Source organism: Manis pentadactyla, chromosome 7, assembly GCF_030020395.1.
Source record: "Manis pentadactyla isolate mManPen7 chromosome 7, mManPen7.hap1, whole genome shotgun sequence".
Lineage (NCBI taxonomy): Eukaryota > Metazoa > Chordata > Mammalia > Pholidota > Manidae > Manis > Manis pentadactyla.
In genome coordinates, this window is record NC_080025.1 from 74,311,188 (window position 1) to 74,331,082 (window position 19,895).

The 19,895-nt window shown below is 39.0% G+C and overlaps 1 protein-coding gene across 5 annotated transcripts in view; it reads left to right on the top strand.

Moving 5' to 3' along the window:
* CDK14 (cyclin dependent kinase 14) overlaps positions 1 to 19,895 on the top strand; it is a 701,998-nt gene that overhangs the window by 138,733 nt on the left and 543,370 nt on the right. The window contains exon 1 of one of the 5 annotated variants that reach the window (XM_036911781.2): positions 11,678 to 11,947. The exons of the other annotated variants lie outside the window; for them this stretch is intronic. The gene's annotated coding sequence lies outside the window, so the exon portion shown is untranslated. Of the gene's footprint in view, positions 1 to 11,677; positions 11,948 to 19,895 lie in introns of those variants that run through there. 5 annotated transcript variants of the gene reach the window in all.

A 19,895-nucleotide genomic window follows, 5' to 3' on the forward strand; every position in this document is an offset into this window, starting at 1 on the left:
CTGCTTTTTGACAAACATAATCTACAATTCTCCTGTTATAGCCCTGTTTTTGGACTTTTAATTTCCAATCTAAATGAAATTCATAATTGAATTTTTTTTCACCTGGACATGTTTTCTGCAATTCAAGTGAACAGCCCAGAACTAACTCTAGCCAAGAAGCAAATAGAGAGAATCTGTCAAATGCAAGAGCCACTATCAGCAAGGTAGGGAGGGCAGAGAGGCAGGCCTGTGTGGGTGGGTGTGTTTGTTAGGATTGTTTTATTGTTCTGGATGCGTGGATTTTGAATGGTCTGCCCTCAGTCTTATTTTCCCCTTAAATCTTCTGTTTTTAGGATGCAGTTTAACAGAATGCAGCATTTTTCAGAAACAAATTTACTGGGTTGTGTAGTTACTATATATACTGATAAAAATAGTTCATATTTTCCCCTCCAGAATCCAGAAAACATTTAAAGTTGTATAAAATTAATAAGAATATCCTGAAGTTTCCATGAAATTTATATATGGATATTTTTGGTATTGTGGCTAAGAAATGGCTTTTAAACATTCAACTTAAATTCCTCCAGAATTTCACAGTGTTTTGAGAAAGTGTTTTAAGTAAATAACATTTCTCTAAATATATGGGAGTGTAAGAAATGACGGGTATCAGTGGAGAATTGTCTTAAGTTTTTAGGATTTATTTAAAAACTAGGGTTTAGTTTTGCTAAAACATGAACCTTTTTTCAATCAATCATAACATGAACATTTCACTTTAAAAGTTTACAGTCGTTAGAAATTGCTAGGACAACATGAATTGTAATAATTTGAAGTTCAACCTCTTTTTGGGACATTTCTGTCTTTTCTCTATTACTTTTTGAAGGAAAATGTTTTTCCCTCTTTTAGACCCAAAGAATTAGTGAAACTAATTCATAAAGTAGGTGACTTGTTATATTAGATTTATGTGCATTAAGTACCCTTTCCTAGTCTTTGAAACTTTGTCTTATTTAATGTTTCTTTTCCTTTTTCAGTTAAAAACAAAAGGCTTTCTCTGTCTTTCTTCAGTTACTTCTTTTCTCTAGGTTCTCAGGGTGTTTTTCGTTTGTTTTTTGTTTTTTTGCCTCATCTGTCTGTTAAGGCCCTGCTTATGTGAAGGTCAGTTATCTGGAGCTTCATCTGTCTGAGATAGCTCCAAATAAATTGATGAAAGAAGAATTTCAGCACAGATGAGAAGTATCACAAAGCCTACAGGGTACAGCCCGCGGTCACTGGGTGCCTATGCTAATTATTTCTCTTCCCAGGAGAGAGTTGCTAGTTCTGCTTTGAACTCACCTATTGACAGAAGCCTCTATTCACAGTCTTCTAATCAGCCTGTTTATTTGGTTACCCAGTACAGGGATGGTTGCAGAAGCTTAGAAAGACTGAGAAGAATGCAGTGCTGGAAGAAGGAAGTAGCACACTTATAAGAAGGAAAGCCTGATTGCAAAGAGAGAATGAACCATAAAAATGAAGCAGAGAAATGCTAGATGTCAGTTCCTGAGCTCAGGAGCCAGTGGCCCTGCATATTCTCCATTAAAGCCCGATGGCTGTGACTAATGTTCATAAGTGACCCCATCATCTATTGAAGATTATATTGTGTTTGTTATAATCCACTTAAAAAGTCAAGGAAGTGCATATTTTTCAGAATTAAAACAATCACACATGAAGGCAGGCTTTGCAAGGGATTAATTTTCATTTTCCTGCAAAAATCATCTAAGTAGATATCAGATTAGCATTTTTGTCAGTCAGTTTTCTTTCCCATCTTTTCTTTTATATCCACTTTTATAACAAAAGACTTTCTTGTTTCTTCTCTTTGAAGTTAGACCCTTTATTTTAACTGCTGCTAATGCTCTTCTGTGATGCGGTTTCAGATACATCTCAGTGTCCCCTAATCAAGATATTCTTTATAGCAGTAGATTGTGAATCCTGTTTGACATGACTATAATGATTAATTTCCTGCAGCTTTGCCTGATAGCCTCTATTTTTACTTGGGCTTTATGGCTACACTTTTTGTATAGTTGTGTACAGTTGTGGATACTGTTTTCTCCCCACACATTTTTCCCACGCATTCCACAAGCTCCCTGCCATTTCCACTCTCTAGGAGGACCCAGAATTTTTGGAACTACTGTCATCAGCAGATATTTCTAATATTTATTCATTCAACAAGTGTTAAGTGCTGTTCTAGGGGCTGGGGAAACAGCAGATGAGTAGAAGCTCATTTACATTCTAGTGGGGGAAGAAGACAAACAAAGTAATTGGATAGCGAAGCAAAAACACTACAACATGGTGGGAAGGGAGGATCAGCAACAGAAGGGGGAAGGCCTGGGAAGGATTCCTAGGGGGACACTCCTGGGATCCAGCTGAATAATGAGATGGAGGTGGCCAAGCGATTATACGGGGAAAAACATTCTAGGCAGTGAGAGCAGAGAAGACAGGGATTCCGGAGGCAGGAATCGGCTTTCAAGAACAGAAAAGCTGTCCATTGTGGCTGGAGCAGAGTGTGGTGAACCCTGAGGTCCCCTGCTTGCATCTGCTTGGTCAGGAGGTGCCTAGGCTAAGCAGAGGCCCTTCCTCCCGGCCTCTGTCAGCAGTGGCCAGTGCAGGGGCGCACAGAACCGACCTTCCATTTCAGGTGGGACTGAAGTTGCGCACGACTGTTGAACGTGGGCATCCTTCCTGGTTCTGCCAGCGCTCCCTGTCATGCCTCCTCACCTTGTTTCTCTAAGAACGCGTCCTCAGTGAGTGAGGTGAGCAGGAATCCGGTGCAGTCCTTTTTCTCAGGAACCTGGACCTGTGCCACATAAGTGGACATTTGGCCTTCCTCCTGGATCCCTTAGGGACCCTTGTGTTGCTGCCTACTCATCACAGTCGCTTCGATGTTCCAAAGAGACCTAAAACTCAATGTGACAAAACTGAGTCCATGACAGTTTCCCCCACTCCTCAGCCTTTCTTTCTTCCTGTATCAACTCCTTTTAGTTTATCACCCCACCTTTCCCCTAATTGTACTAAGAATTCAGAGTTGTACTTGGATTTTCCTTTTCCATTACACGTCTCATCCAGGCACTCAACAAGTAACTCACACTGAGTTACTCTTACTTCTTTTGCCTTTCCATAGCCATTTTTATTACTCAGGTACAGGCCCTTGACTGAACTATTGTCTTAGTCTCTTAAGTGGCCTCCTTCACCCCTCCAGTCCAATTCTACACTACCATTACCTCCTGGAAAAACGAAAAACCCAATCAACTGCTTTTGTGCTTATAGTCCTTTAGTGACTTCCTATTAGATTAAATGGTTTCCTGTGGGATAGCTTCCTGTAGGGGAAAATTCCTAACTTACTGGCATGGCTTATGGGACCTGCTGTGCTTTGGCCCTTGGCCGTCTTTTCTGCAGCTTTCCCAGCAGCCACCCCTGTGTGTACTGCTCAGTGGTTTCCTGAGGCAGCTTCCAGTTTCAGACCTCTGATCCCTTAGCCCTGTCCTGCTGTTCCTCAAACACCATCCCCTCCTGGACAGCGCCTGGAAGCCTCATATTGCACTGCCTCCTCACTGAGTTCTTCTGTGAGCTGCCCAAGCAACATTATTTGTACCCAACTAATTTGCCCTCAAAACAGTTATTTCAGTGTCTTGTAATCACTTAATTTATTTTTAAGCACTCACTGGGTTCCTTGAGTGCAGAGGACATGGCTGTTCAGATTACTGAGCACATCAGTACATGTTTATTGAATGAATAAATAAAGAATAAAGGAGAAACTATTGTGTGAAGTTTGCTGGTTTTTATACAGGATAGCCTAGTGAACACCACACTGTACATGCCCTTCTCCACCAACTCTACGGTTGATAGAGGAACTACTGAGATGAAGTGACTGAAGATAACATTTCTAATGTGGATTTTTTCAGGGAACATTGACTGCTAGGGGATGAGAGATTATCTAAGCCCTAAATTATAGAGCTTGGAAATTCAATAATTCCTTTAAATATCTATTTAATATTTGATAAATGCCTAGCATCTACTATCTTATGCTCTAGGGGGGAAAAGATGCAGTTCATATGGTTTGTTCCTCAAGGGCCTTAAAATGGGGAAATGCCTTTTTTTTTTAACATTAAAAAAAATTTTGGAATAATTAATGGACAATTACATGAGTAACATTATGGTTACTAGACTCCCCCCATTATCAAGTCCCAACCACATACCCTATTATAGTCACTGTCCATCAGTGTAGTAAGATGCTATAGAATCACTACTTGTCTTCTCTGTATATACTGCCTTCCCCATGCACCCCCTACATTATGTGTGCTAACTGTAATACCCCTTTTTCCCCTTATCCCTACCTTCCCACCCATCCTCCCCAGTCCCTTTCCCTTTGGTAACTGTTAGTCCATTCTTGGGTTCTGTGAGCCTGCTGCTGTTTTGTTCCTTCAGTTTTTGCTTTGTTCTTATACTCCACAGATAAGTAAAATCATTTGATACTTGTCTTTCTCAGCCTCGTTTATTTCACTGAGAACAATACCCTGTAGCTCCAGCCATGTTGTTGCAAATGGTAGGATTTCTTTTCTTCTTATGGCTGAATAATATTCCACTGTGTATATGTACCATATCTTCCTTATCCATTCATCTACTGATGGACACTTAGGTTGCTTCCATTTCTTGGCTATTGTAAATAGTGCTGTGGTAAACATAGGGGTGCCTATGTCTTTTTGAAACTGGGCTCCTGCATTCTTAGGGTAAATTCCTAGGAGTGAAATTCCTGGGTCAAATGGTATTTCTATTTTGAGTTTTTTGAGAAACCTCCATACTGCTTTCCACAATGGTTGAACTAATTTACATTCCCGCCAGCAGTGTAGGAGGGTTCCCCTTTCTCCAGATTCTCGCCAATATTTTTCATTGTTTGTCATTTGGATGTTGGCCATCCTAACTGGTGTGAGGGGATATCTCATTGTGGTTTTAATTTGCATTTCTATGATGATTAGCAATGTGGAGCACCTTTTCATGTGCCTGTTGGCCATGTGAATTTCTTCTTTGGCAAAGTGTCTGTTCAGCTCCTCTGCCCATTTTTCAATTGGCTTATTTGCTTTTTGTTTGTTGAGGTGCATGAGCTCTTTATATATTTTGGATGTCAACCCTTTATCGGATCTGTCATTTATGAATATATTCTCCCATACTGTAGGGTACCTTTTTGTTCCATTGATGGTGTCCTTTGCTGTACAGAAGCTTTTCAGCTAGATATAGTCCCACTTGTTCATTTTTGCTTTTGTTTCCCTTGCCCGGGGAGATATGTTCATGAAGAAGTTGTTCATGTTTATGTCCAAGAGAATTTTGCCCATGTTTTTTTCTATGAGTTTTAGGGTTTCATGACTTACATTCAGGTCTTTGATCCATTTCAAGTTTACTATTGTGTATGGGCTTAGATCCAGTTTCATTCTATTACATGTAGCTGTCCAGTTTTGCCAACGCCAGCTGTTGAAGAGGCTGTCATTTCCCCATTGTATGTCCATGGCTCCTTTATCGTATATTAATTGACTATATATGTTTTGGTTAATATCCGGACTCTTTATTCTGTTCCAATAGTCTATCGGTCTGTTCTTGTGCCAGTACCAAATTGTCTTGATTACTGTGGCTTTGTAGTACAGCTTGAAGTGGATAAGTGAGATCCCCCTTGCTTTATTCTTCCTTCTCAGGATAACTTTGGCTATTTGGGATCTTTTGTGGTTCTATATGAATTTTAGAACTATTTGTTTCAGTTTGCTGAAGAATGGTATTGGTATTTTGATAGGGATTGCATTGAATCTGTAGATTGCTTTGGGCAGGATGGCCATTTTGACAGTATTATTTCTTCCTACACAAGAGCATGGGCTGAATTTCCATTTGTTAGTGTCCTCTTTAATTTCTCTTAAGAGTGTCTTGTGGTTTCCAGGGTATAGGTCTTTCACTCCCTTGGTTAGGTTTATTCTGAGGTATTTTATTCTTTTTGATGCAGTTGTGAATGGAATTGTTTTCCTGATGTCTCTTTCTGCTAGTTCATCGTTAGTGTATAGGAATGCAACAGATTTCTGTGTATTAATTTTGTATCCTACAACTTTGCTGAATTCTGATGTTAGTTCTAGTAGTTTTGGAGTGGGTTCTTTAGGGTTTTTTATGTACAATATCATGTCTTCTGCAAATAGTGACAGTTTGACTTCTTCTTTAGCAATCTCTATGCCTTTCATTTCTTTGTTTTGTCTGATTGCCATGGCTAGGACCTCCAGTACTTTGTTGAATAACAGTGGGGAGAGTGGGGCATCCCTGTCTTGATCCCAATCTTAATGGAGAAGCTTTCAGCTTGTCACTGTTAAGTATGATGTTTGCTGTGGGTTTTTCATATATGGCCTTTATTATGTTGAGATACTTGCCCTCTCTACCCATTTTGTTGAGAGTTTTTATCATGAATGGATGTTGAATTTTGTCAACTGCTTTTTCAGCATCTGTGGAGATGATTATGTGGTTTCTGTCCTTCTTTTTGTTTATGTGATAGATGATGTTGATGGATTTTCAAATGTTGTACCATTCTTGCATCCCTGGGATGAATCCCACTTGGTCATGGTGTATGATCCTCTTGATGTATTTTTGAATTCGGTTTGCTAATATTTTGTTGAGTATTTTTGCATCTGTGTTCATCAGGGATATTGGTCTGTAATTTTCTTTTTTTGTGTGGTCTTTGCCTGATTTTGGTATTAGAGTAATGCTGGCTTCATAGAATGAGTTTGGGAGTATTCCCTCCTCTTCTATTTTTTGGAAAACTTTAAGGAGAATGGGTATTATGTCTTCTCTAAATGTCTGATAAAATTCAGCAGTGAATCCATCTGGTCTGGAAGTTTTGTTCTTGGGTAGTTTTTTGATTACCGATTTAATTTCATTGCTGGTAATTGGTCTGTTTAGATTTTCTGTTACTCCCTTGGTCAGTCTTGGAAGGTTGTATTTTTCTAGAAAGTTGTCCATTTCTTCTAGGTTATCCAGTTTGTTAGCGTATAGATTTTCATAGTATTCTCTAATAATTCTTTGTATTTCTATGGTGTCCATCATGATTTTTCCTTTCTCATTTCTGATTCTGTTTATGTCTATAGATTCTCTTTTTCTCTTAAGTCTGGCTAGAGGTTTATCTATTTTGTTTATTTTCTCAAAGAAGCAGCTCTTGGTTTCATTGATTTTTTTCTATTGTTTTATTCTTCTCAATTTTATTTATTTCTGCTCTGATCTTTATTATGTCCCTCCTTCTTTTGACTTTGGGCTTCATTTATTCTTCTTTCTCCAGTTTCTATAAGTGTGACTTCATTTGGGATTGTTCTTCCTTCTTTAAATAGACCTGATTTGCTATATACTTTCCTCTTAGAACTGCCTTCACTGTGTCCCACATAAGTTGGGGTGTTGTGCTGTTGTTGCCATTTATGTTCATATATTGCTTGATCTGTTTTAATTTGGTCATTGATCCATTGATTATTTAGGAGCATGTTGTTAAGCCTCCATGTGTTTATGAGCTTTTTTGTTTTCTTTGTACAGTTTATTTCTACTTTTATACCTTTGTGATCTGAGAAGTTGGTTGCTACAATTTCAGACTTTTTGAATTTACTGAGGATCCTTTTGTGGCCCAGTATGTGGTCTATTCTGGAAAATGTTCCATGTGCACTTGAGAAAAATGTGTATCCTGCTGCTTTTGGGTGTGGAGTTCTGTAGATGTCTGTTAGGTCCATCTGTACTAGTGTGTTGTTCAGTGCCTCTGTGTCCTTACTTATTTTCTGTCTGGTGTATCTGTCCTCCAGAATGAGTGATGTGTTGAAGTCTCCTAAAATGAGTGCTTTGCATTCTATTTCTCCTTTAATTCTGTTAGTATTTGTTTCAGAAATGTTGGTGCTCCTTTGTTGGTCACGTAGTATTTATAATGGTTATATCCTCTTGTTGGACTGACCCCTTTATCATTATGTAATGTCCTTCTTTGTCTCTTGATACTTTCTTTGTTTTGAAGTCTATTTTGTCTGATACACATACTGCAACACCTGCTTTTTTCTCCCTATTGTTTGCATGAATCATGTTTTTCCATCCCTTCACTTTTAGTCTGTGTATATCTTTGGGTTTGAGGTGGGTCTCTTGGAAGCAGCATATAGATGGATCTTGCATTTTTATCCATTTTATTTCTCTGTGTCCTTAGATTGGTGTATTCAGTCCATTTACATGTAGGATGATTATCGATAGGTATGTACTTATTGCCATTGCAGGCTTTGGATTCGTGGTTACCAAGGTTCAAAGGAAGCTTCTTTGCTATCTAACAGTCTAACCTAACTCACTTATTACGCTATTATAAACACAGTCTGATGATTGTTTATTTTCTCTCTTCTTATTTTTCTTCCTCCACTCTTTATATGTTAGGTGTTTTCTTCTCTACTCTTTTGTGTTTCCCTTGACTGCTTTTGTGTATAGATGATTTTATTTTTTGACTTTAGGTAGTATTTGGTTGTTCTTCTTTCTTTGGTGTGATTTTATTTTCTCTGGTGACATCTATTTAGCCTTAGGAGTGCTTCCATCTAGGGCAGTCCCTTTGAAATACACTGTAGAGGTGGTTTGTGGGAGGTAAATACCCTCAACTTTTGCTTATCTGGGAATTGTTTAATCCCTTCTTCAAATCTAAATGATAATTTTGCTGGATACAGTATTCTTGTTTCAAGTCCTGTCTCTTTCATTGCATTAAATATATCATGTTGTTCTCTTCTGGCCTGTAAGGTTTCTGTTGAGAAGTCTGATGATAACCTGATGGGTTTTCCTTTGTAGGTGATCTTTTTTCTCTCTCTTGCTGTTTTTAATACCCTGTCCTTGTCTTTGATTTTTGCCATTTTAATTATTATATGTCTTGGTGTTGTCCTCCTTGGGTCCCTTGTGTTGGGAGATCTGTGGGCTTCCATTGTCTGAGATACTATTTCCTTCCCTAGCTTGGGGAAATTTTCATCAATTATTTCTTCAAAGACACTTTCTATACCTTTTTCTCCCTCGTCTTCTTCTGGTACCCCTATAATGCAAATATTGTTCAGTTTGGATTGGTCACACAATTCTCTTAGTATTCTTTCATTCCTAGAGATCCTTTTATCTCTGTCTGCCTCAGCTTCTCTGTATTCTTGTTCTTTGGTTCTTTGATTTCTATTCCATTAACAGTCTCTTGCACCTCATCCAGTCTGCTCTTAAATCCTTCCATTGTTTGTTTTATTTCTGTTTTCGCCCTCCAGAATTCATACCTTAGCTCTTGTGTATTTCTCTGTATCTCCATCAGCATGGTTATGACTTTTATTTTGAATTCTTTTTCAGGAAGATTGGTTATATCAGTCTCACCAGGGCCTGTCTCTGGCGTTTGAGTGATTTTTGACCGGACCAGGTTCTTCTGCCTTTTCATTGCGATATAAGTGATTGCAAGTGAGTGGCACATGTATCAACTGGGACAACAAAGTTCCTTCCTGCTTGCTGGCTGCCTTGCCTTTCTCCACTGCCTCTGCCGGTTAACTGCATACAGGGAGCAGCCTATGAGTTAATTCTCTGAGCTGCTGTGGGTGGGGTGGCCCTCGGGATGGCCTAGGGCACTGTCGCAGGTCGCAAGTACACAGTGTGTGTTCTCCTATGAGATCAGCACCCCTTCTTGCCTTCTGGACTTTGCGCCAGCTTCCTCTCACTGTGCCCAGTGGCGCATGGGGCAGCCTCTGGGTGTGGCCCGGTTAGCTGCGTGCTGGGGGAAGATTCTCTGTGGTTGCTGTTGGCGGGGCTGCTCCCTGGCTAGTCTGCAGCAATGGCGGGTCAGCTGATTTGCTTGCAGTGCTGGCAGGGGGAAATAAACAGCAGGTTGCCGTGGTGGGCTTTGGAGCTGCATTGCCACCCAGGGGTTTAGGGCGCCTGAAGTTCTTTAAAATTCCCTGCCTTCTTGGCTGAGTATGCCAGGACGATTTTGTCCACCTGTTAAAACCCTTATCCCTTTAAGACTTTTAAAGCATCTGCTTTTCTTTTGTCTCAGGGGAGTTGGCTGTGGGATCATGTTTGCAGTCTCCATCTCGGATTTTACTTTTCTGTTTCTCTAATATTCACTACACCATGCAATGCATGTCTTTGCTTCCGGTGCAGATTGCTAGGGCTGGTTAGTTAGCAGTCCTGTGCTTCCACTCCCTCCCGACTCTGATTCTTTTCCTCCCACTGGTGAGCTGGGGTTGGGGGGAGTTCTCAATTCCCACTGGGTCACGGCTTTGTATGAGATGCTGAGTTCTCGCAGATGTAGTTGTAGCCTGGCTGTTGTACTGTATCTTCTGGTCTCTCTTTTAGGAATAGTTGTATTTGCTGTATCATCAAAATATATATGGTTTTGGGAGGAGATGTCCGCACCCTGCTCATGCCTCCATCTTGAGAAATTCCGCCATTATTTTTTTGTTTTATGAGGCAGCATATGATTAAATCCTATATGACTCAAGTAAGAAATGCTGTTAGTTTTGAAAAAAGGGTTTAAAAAATTTATGAATAAGGTTTTGTTTTGCAGCAAAAAATAAAATTTAGTATTTTCATAGTGTCATTCATTAGCATGAAGGTGAAGATGGTTTGAAAATGGGGGATGGCGTGATGATACCTTTAAATCAGTGAAGGGTATATGCTTTTCCCTGAACTTTCTGATTGTGTGTACATCCTCTTGGGAGCTGTGGGAATATTGCCTAGTCGCCATTGACATAGTAATTACCCCCTTTTGTACTTTAACTTCTTAGTTAAGTGAGTATCTGTGAGGTCAGATTTCATGCCTTACTTTTAAAAATTTCTTGCCTAATGTTATTCTCAGTTGTATCCTTGTGTCTTAATCCAGTTTATGCCCTTTTGTGGTTCTGTTTCTGAGGATAGGAAGAACTTTAAACTAGGATGACTTGTAGATCAATCACTGTCCTGTAGGGGTCGCTTTGAGAGTAGCAGTTTGGCATCCTTCCTTGCCACCTAGCACCGAGTGACATGACTTGACACAGTTAACTGGAAGATTGTAAGATCTGGTTTGTGTTGATTAATTTTCCTTTTGAGAGTATCAGCTCTAAGCCCAAGAATCCTGGAGCTCATAAACTATGTATTTGAGCACTGTAATTCTGTAAGTGCTACATCTATATATTTTTTACCTCATGTATTTGGTGCATGGTTATTTTAGAGTTTCTCATTATGCTCCATTTGCATATGACGAATATGTATACATAGACCTATTGAACTATGTTAGTGACTTTTGCAGCATGACTGATGCTAGCCTAAACTTGGCCTTATATAGGATCTTAGATTATTGTTTCATGGGATTTTCACTGAAGACACTAGCTTCCTCAAGTGCTTTTAAAAAATTGAATTGAACATGATAAGGTGCATCCCCTTGATTAAATGTTTTTCTTGCTATGCAATCACCATTAGCTGTTTGGCTCCCATTCTGTATTCTTCTGAAGCAGCCCTGCATTGCAAATCAATATCTTTCTGAAGAGACAGTGTGTTGTGAATCGCCTGGACAGCATATGCACGGTTACTTTGGCTGCATTGCTGCTGCAGAGCCTGGATACTCTGCCTTCCTGGGAACTCCACAGGCAAGTCCATCGTGTTTGGAGAAAAAAAATTACATTTTTTTGGGGAAAAAAATTGAGCCATTACAGCTGTTGATACTGAATGTTAGCATGTTCTTTGTGTTCTTCTGAACCATTTTTGGTCTTATTCCACTGAGATTAGCTTCTCTTAGGTGATTTCTGTTTCGTTTTTTTTTTTTTTTGCTTTTGCTTCCCCCTTTCTTGGTTGTAGTACAGCCGTACCATTTCAGTTTGCTAGTGCAGAAAGATGTGAATTCAGTTGCTGTATCAGCCTGGCCTGGTGCAAACACATTGCTAGAGACATGTTAAAGAGTTCCAGGTGAATCGAGCCTGAGAGAGACAACAGCAAAACGGTAAGAAGGAGCATGCTTAAAATTAGAGCAAGGGTTTTAATTTGGAGCATCTCGGCAAGTCTGAATCCTGACTCACTCATTTACAACTTGAAAAGGATTCATTTTATGCCTGTCATTTTACTCACCCCCTTCTATTTAAGTGCCAAAAAAACATCACAGGTTGATGGAAGGGGTATTTCAGTTAGGGATCTGACAAGAGGTTACTCATGGGAGAGTCCCTTGAGGCTTCTGAGGCTACTGCTTGCAGTTTGTAAACACCAGTAGCAGTGCTGAGGAAAAGGTTTAGTGACTGTGTTTCTTTGCCACAGCTGAGTCTAATTTCTTCTGAAACCCGTCTTATTTATTATAGCTTAAAGAGATCTTGCAGATTGTTTTGCCTGGCCATGCTTGGCTGAATGCCCTCTGAGTCCGGCCAGTGAAGGACGGGAGAGCACTTTTCTCCTTTGGGTAAACTGATGTCCATGAAATAGCTGGATTGGATTTGAGTGCAATAAGCATCTCTAATGTATTAGGGGTCTGAGGATTCCTGTCTGCACACCCACCCATTCTGCTCTGGAGCACAGAAGTGCACCTGCTTTAAGTGTGTGCTGCCTGGCAGAGGTCAGTGTGCTGCTATTTTGCATCATTACACCTGTAGTGGTTATGCTTTCATGTACGAAAGTGATAGTCCTTCATGCAGTTCTGCTTGAAGTGTTGGCTCTAATAGTGGACTGTTAGCATTTTGGATGCTAATGGAAACCCCTACATGCCTGATGTACCAGGGCAACAGAAAGCCTTCTCCAAAATGATGCTTACCTGTTCATAAGGAAGATAGTTGAGAGACAGAAATGTAAACCTGAATATCTACAGAGGTTGAATTCCTGTTTCCTTTGTTAATTGGTATTGAGGTGGGGGTGATTACAGTTGAAAGACATGTTTCAATATCATTCAAAGTGAGGCTTCCACAGTACATGGTCCTGGTGAATTTGTAGGGATCCCTCTTATATAGGTACTTAATGTTAAGGATGTTGGCATTTGGCTTTCTGCTTTAAAAATAGTCTACTTATGTATACTTTAACTTAGTAATTCACATAAGATATAAATGGGTGGGTAGTGAATGTTAGTTGAAAAATCATCAGCAACTTGCTGTAGTATGTTGTCTATTAGCCAGTTGTGTATAATTGTGTGACCTAAGTGTTTTTAAGAAAGAATAACTGAGTATTTGATATGCTCTTTGAGGTAAATATTGATAATATGTAAGGATACACTGGAATTTTTTGGGGGGAGCCTTAAATATGCTTCTGTATTCACTCAATTATTTATCATAAATATTGGACACCGATTTTTGAGAATATGTGGCTTTTCTTCCAAAGAGAGTTCTCTTATTTTGACCATTTGTTATTTCCCAAAAAGTCAAGATGGACTATAAGCTATTCTTTCCCATACTTCAAATCTTCTTTAAAAAAAAAAAAAACAAACCAAACTTTTTCCTGTTAAGAAGATGATGTGCCCTGTGTTTGCTGTTTCTTTTTCTGACGGTTATGTGTTTAGCTATTTATATATTAACCTTCAGTCTGTGTAAGCTGTGAGGTTTATTTTTTCACCCTGTGATGGAAGAAATTGTACAGATCCAAAAAGTAAGTAATTTTTTAGAAAGTGAGTAGTAGAACAGTAGTATGACATTGATTTAACAATCATACATTGTTTTAGTCCTCATGCTATAAGCATTTATTGGGCATCTACGACATCTAAGAAAGACATTGTAAGACCATTTGTGAGGAAGCACAGGTGAAATAGATGCACTCCCTTCCCTGAAGGAGCTTAGATGTTGCAGCATTGGTATTTTTCTCTGGACTATGCTCCATTATACTTTGTCATGAATAAGTAAATTTGATGCTTTTTACATACTATATTTCTTTCTTAGGAGATCTCTTCCTCTACTTTCTTTTAATCATTTATTAAATAACCATTTATGGAGAGTGTACTGTGTACACAAAACAGATCTTTCTCTGCGTAGAACTTACAATGTACTCCTTTAAACTATTTCAAGGAGAAATTTGGGGGCAAGTTTTTTCATCTTGGACAGTTGTGGAGCTGACACTGTATGCTTTGATCTTTATTTCATTTTTAAATTGTGATATAAAATATACATAACAAAATTTACCATTTTAACCACCTTTAAGTGTGCAGTTCATTGGCAGTGAATGCATTCTCAGTATTCTGCTGTCATCCCCACTGCCCATTTCCAGAACTTTTTCATCATCCCAAACAGAGGCTCTGTACCCATTAAATATTAACTCCCCTTTCTCCCTCCCTCCAGTCCGTGGTAATCTCTAGTCTACTTTCTGTGTCTATGAATCTGCTTATTCTTGGTACCTCATATTGTATCAAGTGGAATCATATGTATTTGTCTTTTTGTGTTTGGATTATTTCACTTAGCATGTCTTCAAGGTTCATCCATATTGTAGCATGTGTCAGAATGTCATTCCTTGTTTAATGTATGCTTTGGTTTTTATATGGAAGAGACAGCAATTTCCCCCCTTCCCCCAATACGATTCACTAAATGAAGTTCCCATTACATGGAATACCGTAATAGATAATTTAGAGATACTAAAAATAAAAGCCTGTGGGGAGGGGCAAGGAATGAGGGTTAGCAATACTCCGACGGAATGATGTATAGATACATTACATTTGGATTCTTTACATGGCCTGGTAATTGAGCATGATAATTGGGCTACTTAGTTTTTCATGTCAGTTCTTTGCTGAGAGAGGGCAACAATCAGCTGAAGAAGAAATTAAGGCTGGACTGTAGCTTTTGTCTTTATAAACACTGGAATTTCATCCACTCCATTTCTAGTTCCTTCTTGACTTCACAAGCAAACACTGATCACGTTGAGATCTTCTTCCAGAACCGGAGACTCTCAGAATTGGCAGATTCTTTAGCAGTTGTGTTATCTAATTGGCTCATCTTCATTCGTTCGGCCAATGGGAACGTGAAACTCCACACAGTCTCCTGGTGCCCACCGCAAGCTTTCTTTCATTCCCTAATGCTCTCGGTGGCGGACGTGCAGTCTGAAAACCCCAGCTATCCTCTGAGTTAGATAAAGAGGAATGAAAAAGGATGTAAGCTTGATATCATATTAAGCAGTTTTTCATTGGAGGAGGTAAGCCAGGCTTCATCAATATGGTATTCTCTTTCTCAAATTTCTCCCTTATACTGTTGCTCTTAAATCCAGATGGTTTTTCAGAGGATCCTTTTTAGAAAGCCAAGTTTTTAAGACCCATGTCCACATTTATCTGCCATCAACCAACCAGTTTGATGATTCTTACACTGAATCAGTCAGCAGTTTGTATCCATGCCTTTAACATTCTATTCAGGAAACAAACATATATGGAGGAGGAAGATTCAACACGGCACTATGTAATGCCTGAGTCATCCCATCTTCCTCATTAGCCTGTCCTTCTAAATCTTACTTTCTGCCCTCCTCCTTAATTATTTTGCTGTTTAGGCTTGGCTTTTGATATGAGACTGATTCAGAATCAGATTAGTCAAAAGCATGTTAAATTTGGATAGTGAAAGTAGGCGGAAGGAGTGGAGGATGGGTTCGAAAATCTTAAATCACAGAGCAGTTATTTTGCTTAACTTTAAAGTGCTTTTGTTTTGCAGCAGCAGGAGAGAAAATGAGAGAAGTATTCCAGAACAGGTCTGTCCTTTGCTGCTTCTCTTGGGCCCTAAGTCCTGAGGCCACGTATGGAAGGCAGCCCCAGGGTTGGTAGTCCCGAGGACACCTAAGGAGGGCAGCCCTGCAGTCAGGAGCTTGAGTGTGGTAGGCAGAGTCGTAGAATAAACTTGTTTCCTCAGCTTACTCTTTGTGTGGCTGTGGACATGTTCTTTAATTCTTGTGTGCCTCCAGTCATCTGTAAAACTGTGTAATAATAATTCCTTCTGGGATTGTTGTAGAGATCAGTGAGGAAATGATCTGTAAGCATTTTTCATAGTAATTCTTCTGTAATGAGAGCTCACTAGCTTTCAACCTCATTGCTATTATCATCTAGAAATCTTTAATTTCCATCTCTTTTTTATCAGGTTGTTTTATATGTTGCCCAAGATCCTTCTCCCAAGACAACAAAGTTGTCTGATTATTGAGCATATATGAGAATTCCTTAAAGTTACTGAGTTTGAGGGGATAAAAAGAGGATGTGAAAGAATGTTCCTGTGTTCTGTTTATCATTTGGCAGGTTTTGGAAACATACATGTTCTCTAGACTTCTTCTGCCCAACTGGCACTAGTTCACCCCAGTGGCTTACTCCTCAGCATAATAAGATCTTGCTAAAAAGACAAAGATAGCAGTGAAATACTCCTGGAAGCACTGGGGCTTGTTTCCAGATGGTGGACAAGCAGGATAGGTGCATCCCACGGCTCTGCTTTTGTTCACCTTGGGTATCTCAGGATTCACTGGACTTTTCTCAGCTATAATTTATAGTCCTCATGAAATCAGTCAGACTTTATTATTAATGGGTTGCTGTCAAATTTCTTATTGCTGAAATTTTAGCTCTTTACAATAGATGGACCAATTGTTAAAGCTGCACTGAAAGATGCTTCCAGTTTCTCTCCAAAGGTTCATTGTTCCCTGTGTTTCTCTTCATAAGCTCTCTGTGGTTAGTGACCCATATGTGATTTTCTGAAAATTTAAGAGCTTCAAAAGTCAATCCTTTATTGAGCGATGCCCTATATTTTTCTGAATTCACTGGTGGGGTCTGCATCCAGATTTACTTTAGTAGAATAAAAACGTTGAACTTTTAAACTTTGTTACAGAATCTTGATATTAGTCATTAATTATTATCCAAGCATTAATAATGCATTTAAATTTTATTAAAGATGGTTATTGTAGGTGAGGAGGTATAAGTTGTATTTATTTATATAGCCATCTGTTTCAGAGTAAGAAGACAGTGCACAATTTTATTTCTCTTTCAGGGAAGGAATTTAAAAATATCTATAATCTTTATTTTTAAATGCTGTTCATATGGTTACCAGGGGAAAGAATTCAGGTCCTAATGGATCAGTCAGTACCTTCAGTACTGTTTTTTTCAGTTTTCATTTTTAATGCTATTGTGCCTTCTGGATGCTTTATCTTCCATGAGGGACAGAATAGTGAGCTACAGATATTTGAAAGGTACAGACATGAAGGAAGAACTAGCCTGGTTGAGTACAAAGAAGGTATGGGTGGTGAAACTCAGAAGAGAAACAAAACAGAATTCAGAAGGCACCTGAGACTGTTGTTTGCACAACCTTTGAAACAAATGGGAGCTTCTCTCGTCCTCATGATGTTTTTAAAAAAGCCTCAGGTACTGAGGATATGTATACAGACAGAAAGCAGCCTGGACCATGCTATTGATTTCAAACATCTATGCATCTGAGCTAATCTTGATCTATTTGTTGGTTATTAGTGCTTCGACATTGTAGACGTTTCAAAACTGCTGAGGTTAATATTAATGAGGCAACCCCATGCCAGGTTATTTCACACCTCTGCACAGTGTGTGGTCCTTTCAAAACACACTCTGGTTTCCCCTTCTCAGGTAGGATCCAAGACAAAATCTAATACAAAGAAAAGCTACATTTAAACCTGTGAATTATATGAAAGAGGGGAAAAAAGTCCCTATTTGCAGGAACAGACATTTTTTTTCTTTTCTAGAAAGAGAGCTTTAAGGCAATAGTGTCTTGATGAAGAAACTAATTAGCCACGCAGTGTGAGCCACTTTTGTACCTGGATTTTTCTGTTTTGTTGAGAATGGGTATTCCACTTCTCCCTGGAGCTGTGGGAATTTTGTAGGTTGGAGTACGGCTTTTGCTTTGTGGAATCTCAATGGAGCCACTCCCTTGCTGAGTGTGGGGATTCTTATTTCAATTGCCCCAATTCTGAGCCCTCTGTCTATAAATGGGAGCGGGAAGGCAATACAGATGTCAATTCTAATATTTCACTTCCCAGTACTATATATTCATTTGGCCATATGTTAGGAACGTCACACTCCTAATTCTATCTTTTTCCATGATGATATTTTAACTGACATATAATCATAGATGTCAAGTGGGAGTCAGAAAATTCACATACATTCTTTTCCTCCAGACACATTTGAGGCATTTAGTAATTTATTGGTAGTAACAGTGACTGAAAGATTCCTGTACTTCCACGAATTGTCTTGTCCTTCTATTTGGGAACAAGGGTTCATGTTCTTTGGTCCAGTCTGGGGTGGGGAGTGTTCAGCTATGCCATGCAGGCAAAGGGCTTTTTTCTTCCTCAGGGGAGGACCTGTTAGAGGACATGTGGTCCTCTTCACAAATAGAAGTTTCTCTTAGAATTTAATTTTTACACCACGAAGTGACTTCCTTCTATTTTTTTTTCCCCCAAAGCTACCAAATAAACTCTGGCAAATAAAGAGCAAAGCAGGATTCTTTATCTTGGCTGGGTTCAGTTCTCCTTAGAATAATTTTTTGGCAGTTGTTTAATAAGTATGGTAGCCAATGACAAAGCAACACTTCTGTATTAGAAACATATAAACAAAATATCTACACAGAAAATAATTTTACATATGCTGTAATAACCCCTGTATATCCTTCTTTCTTTACTCCTTGCTCGTTCAAATCTCATTGCTTTTTTAAAATTCATAAATATATTGAGTGTACCTTATTGGAAAGTTTTATTTCAGAGGTCAAAATTATATGAAATAATTATTTGAAATTGCCATGATCTTTTGTGGGAAGTTTGAGCAAAAATGTTAGCCAAGGAATATTCAAATGATAATCACTTATGTTGTACCTAATGATGGAAACAAATTTTGCCTCTAAAACACTTGACTTCTCTCACAATCTCAGTCCCTCATTTGAACTCAACAGCAGAAACCTATCTTTATGGTGTTTAGAACACTGCACCTCAAACTTTAATGTGTACACAGGTCCGCCAAGGATCTTGTTAAAATACAGGGGTGGGATCAGGGATTGAGATTCCAGGTGATGCAGCCCTGCTGATACATAGGCAGTAAGGGGTTAGAGAATATCCCAGATGAAATCCTGATCTGCAAAAGTAACTACATTCTGAAAAATGTGTATAGGCCACAGCTAACTACAGCGAGGCATTTCTACCCTTACTGTGAGTGTTCATCATACTTTCTGTTAAATTAATCAACATGCATGAAATAAGGTACCTAGAGGTCAGTAAATATGTGCATCTATCTCTGTGAGCCTATAAGCAAACCATATCTTTCTTATCTAAATCAAGTGTGTAATTACAACTTGAGGGAAGGCAACTAAATAAAATTTAATTTTAGCAGTATGTATTAAAGTTTAAGTTGCTGGCAAGACCATCTGAATATTTCAGAAAAGGATTAGCAGAACAATTATCAAGCCTTTTGGTGGTAAATACTGCCACCCAGTATGGGCTGTAAGAAAACTATAGTTACCAAACCAGCATAAAGGAATGTCGTATCCTCAGGAGTTCTCCATTTAGCGGTGTCCATTAGCCGATGGACTCAGGATTCAAATGAAATTAGGTCAGACCCCAAAGAAACCAGCAAGTAGAAAAATAAGCATTTTAAAATTAAAATCACAACAGTAGACACTGAATTCTGGTGAATGGGAGCAGCTGGTGCAAGCCTTTTCATTGACTGGGAACGATCTGGCTCAAAACATGCCTCATTTTTATGTACTTTCTCAGGAGTAACGTTTTTTAATGGCCTATGTTAAAGGGGAAGGCTTCTAATAAGGACAACAATCCATCTTTGAGTCACTGTTAACAGAACATGCATTCCATGCCATCTTTTGGGCTTTGGAGGCATTAAAGAAATGAGAGAGAGGGTTTCTGTGCTCAAGGTTGTCACAGTCTATCATGGGAATAGGAGAAACTGAGCAAAACAAACACCTCCCACCCCTACAAAATAAACCAAACACATGGAAACAAATTCTGCTGTGGCTTGT